This window comes from Eptesicus fuscus, chromosome 14 (assembly GCF_027574615.1).
Source record: "Eptesicus fuscus isolate TK198812 chromosome 14, DD_ASM_mEF_20220401, whole genome shotgun sequence".
Lineage (NCBI taxonomy): Eukaryota > Metazoa > Chordata > Mammalia > Chiroptera > Vespertilionidae > Eptesicus > Eptesicus fuscus.
Genome location: NC_072486.1, coordinates 66,984,880 through 66,988,616, shown reverse-complemented (window position 1 = coordinate 66,988,616; position 3,737 = coordinate 66,984,880). Strand labels below are relative to the sequence as shown.

The 3,737-nt window shown below is 39.0% G+C and overlaps 1 pseudogene; it reads right to left on the bottom strand.

Annotated features, from left to right (window-relative positions):
• Window positions 1-2,106: 2,106 nt before the first annotated feature.
• LOC103302637 (60S ribosomal protein L12-like) lies at window positions 2,107-3,388 on the bottom strand (annotated as a pseudogene).
• Window positions 3,389-3,737: the final 349 nt, after the last annotated feature.

The window sequence follows — 3,737 nt, the reverse complement described above, 5'->3', positions numbered from 1 at the left end:
ATGATTTATAAAAGTGATATATGCACATAACTTTAAAAATAAAATAGTACTACAAAACTTAAACAAACAACAAAAAAAAAACTACAAAACAAACAGAAGCTCCATTTACTCTCCCCAGACACTTCTTCTTAATACTTTCTGCTAGGATTTACCTAGGCACTTCTAAATAATATGGTAAGCTGCTATGTATTGACCAATTAATATAAAGCATTACCTATTAACTTCCTATTATAAGTGGTGAGAATTCTCTCCTTAAACTACCACTTCCCCTTTTCTCCTCCCCTGGTATAAGTTATAGTACAATTTGCATTTTAATTATTATTACATAGAACAATGTATTCTCTAGTGATTCAAGTATTGCACTATGACTATAGTTACATTCTTGTACCACTTTAGTATTTTGTTCTTTTTCCCCCTCGATATCATCTTCTTTTGTTTAATTTTTTCATTTTTTTCTATATTTTCAACAACTATAAACTCTCATCTCATATATTTTCCACATAATCAAATGTATCAGAAATATGTTAGATCCACTTATGTTTTTGTTTTTTTAATCAGAGACTTCCCAAGGCCCTCCACCCTGCTATATTAATCTAGATATGCTGTCTTGGCTACATGGCTATTGTCTGGGGTTTTGTGTAACCTCTATTCTGTGTTGTACCTCTTTGTCTTGGATCTATGTTCTATATGTTGCTTTATTCCCTTGTTTTGGTAATATATACTTTTTTTCTAGGGAAAAGATGTATACAAAGTAACATTTTGAGATCTTGTATATCAGATCATGTCTCATTCTAATTCTCATCCTTGACTGATAGTTTAACAGGATATATAATTTCAGATTGAAAATCAGTTTACTTCAGAATTTGAAGGTGTTATTCCATTGATTTCTAATTTTGAACACTGCTGTTGACATATGATGATGTTATTTTGATTCTGATCCTCTGTGTATGACTTTTTATTATCTCTAGAAGTTTTAAGAATATTTTGTTTGTTCATGGAATTATGAAATGTGATGATGTTCCATGTTGGGATCTTTTTACGTTCATTGTACTGGATATCCCAAAGGCCCCTTCTATCTAAAATTCATGTATTTTAGTATTGGAAAGTTCTCTTGTGTTATTACTCTCTCTCAGATGCCTGTTTGTCAAATGTTAGACCTCCTGATTCATTCTCTATGCAACTGGAAAGTACCCTTGAGTTTCACTCTGGAATTATACTAGTGAACTCTCATCTCTAGACACAGACACCATAAATTCACTGTTAAAGTTGGGAACTAGAAACTAGAATTTCTCCTGGGTTTCTAAAAGCTGCATTTGTCTTTGCCAGAATGGATTCCTTGTGCCACCTGCTTCTTTATGTACTTAGAAATCACAATTGCCCATAGGGTTGACTGTTTAGAGAAAAGTCAAATACTTGTATCCTCGCTGCAAGATAGCCTGAGATTTCAAGTGCAACTTTAGGGATCTAGAGATTCACAAGATCAGAAATTCTCTGAACATAGGAAGGCTATTCATAGGCACTCATTAAGTTTGGGGAGAGGATGGCAACAAATAGTAAGAACTTCAAGGAACTGAAGGTGTGGGCAGAAAATTAATTTTCCTTCTACCCTTCTAAGTTCTTCTGACTGGAGTAATAATCAAATTAACATGGGAGATTTACAGGAGAAAATGACCAAATTTATTATGCTTGTACACTACAGAGATTCCATAAGACTAGGAGACCTTAGGACGCATTTGGTAGGTAAGGCTTATGTGCCATTCTGAACTATGGAGAGGGAGGCAGGGTCTGGGACTATAGCGGGAAAGCGGTCAATTAACGGATAGACGAAGGAGCAAATATTTGGTAAACAAATTCTTGCTTGGCCACCCAAAAACACTGGGACGTGGAAGGAAGTCTAGCAGATTTTGTTTGGTTTCTCCCTGTCTGTAACATTTAGTTTATATTACGATGATAAGGTGCTAGCTCCCTTCCTTTAAGCAGGTCTTTCTATATAAATTCTTTTAGGTAGGGTCAATGTTTCTTCTGAATTATTTGTTTGTTTGTTTGTTTGTTTATTTATTTTTGTTGTCAAATAATCTTTAATTGAAATATTTTCCTTTGTAGTTCTTAACTAGCCAGACATTCCACGGCACCACTGTTGATATTATCTATGATGTCATGAGGGTGGTGGCCATCAACATTGCAGCCCACAGACGGCAGCTCCCAGGATCTCTTTAATGGTTCCAGAGAGTTCTCTAGCTAAAGATCGGTATCGCATCTGTCGGGCAATGCTGACAATCACATCAAAAGTGATATTTCCACTGTGCTTAATGTTTTTTTTTTTTCTTTTTTCTGTCTCTTGGCGGTTCTTTAAGGGCTTTGATGATCAGGGCAGAGGCAGAAGGCACTACCTCCATCTGGGCCTGTCTGTTCTGAATGGTCAGTTTCACTGTAATCCTCAGACCCTTTCAGTCAACGGTTGCTTTGACGATGTCATCACCAACCTCTTTTGGAGATAGGTCCAGGGGGCCGATCTTGGAGGCCAGGGCAGACATGGCACCCACTTCCCCTCCGGTGCACCTCAGATATATGACTTTGATTTCATTGGGTTGAACTTCGGCGGCATGGTGGAGGCAGCTGATGTCAGATGAATCCGGATTCAGGATGGCTGAAGAAAGTTGCACCTGAGTCTTCTATTTCTTAAAAATAATATCTCAAAATTTGGGGGTGGCAGACTTTGCTTCCTGTCAAAAGACTGGGATGTCTTTCTTAAAGGCAAAACAGTAATATATTAAACATAAATAAATTTGCTTTTTAGTTTTATCAAGGTGATAGTGTTTTGTGTACTGCATTACATGCATATTACATACATGAAAGAATTGTAAAACTTTGTCTCTATGAAGTAAGCAGTCTTTTTATTCAATTTTTTGAATTTAATAAGAGCCAGCAGTGTTTTGTTTCCTGTACATCAACTAGGTTAGTTGTCTTTGGAAAGTTAGTAATGGTTAAATGGGTTGGGAGCATTGTTACTACTGTAATTAGCTAGTTATTAATATTAACTGGAAAGGAGCAAAGGGAAGGCCAGGCATTATAAGGGTGGCCATGTGGGCAGCTTCATCAGGAAGCTGCAACTTTACCCTCCCCAGGGAACCGTGAGTCCATTGCCTGCAAATCACTGCGGGAAGGGACTGGACAAAGGGGAGGGTGGGCACATGCACAGTACAGTTGAGGAAAAATATTTGCCTGTCAGTCTAGTCTGGGAAACGGTGGATTGGCTAAAGGGGATGGAGCCACTGCAAGTACACGAAGAAATCTTAGATTAAAATCCCCAGACAAAGAATTCTCTCTCTGTGTTCCTCTGGCTTTGCTCCTGCTTCCTTGCACTTGCCTGTATTTCCTCCCTAACCATGTGGCGCTAGAGGCCACATGATCCATGGCAATGCAGACCCCACACACAATGGACTGCAGCTAGAAAAAAGCTACGCGGGTCTGATTCTGGACTGGACTGTGCAAATATAGAACAGAAAGTCTGAGCAGTGGCTTTAGTCAGAAAAAGGGGCTGCGGCTCTGCTGAAGACACAGCGCACTGTACTTCTTCCATGGTGCAATGGAGGGAGAGGAGGCCTTGGGAACTTGGGGGTTTAGTTCCATGCAAATTAATACCACTCATTCTCCCAGGCGAGTCTCAGAAATCCCTTTTCTCGTGACCTTGCAAGAAGCCCACTCCCACCAGCAACAGGAGGGGACATGGAGGGCAC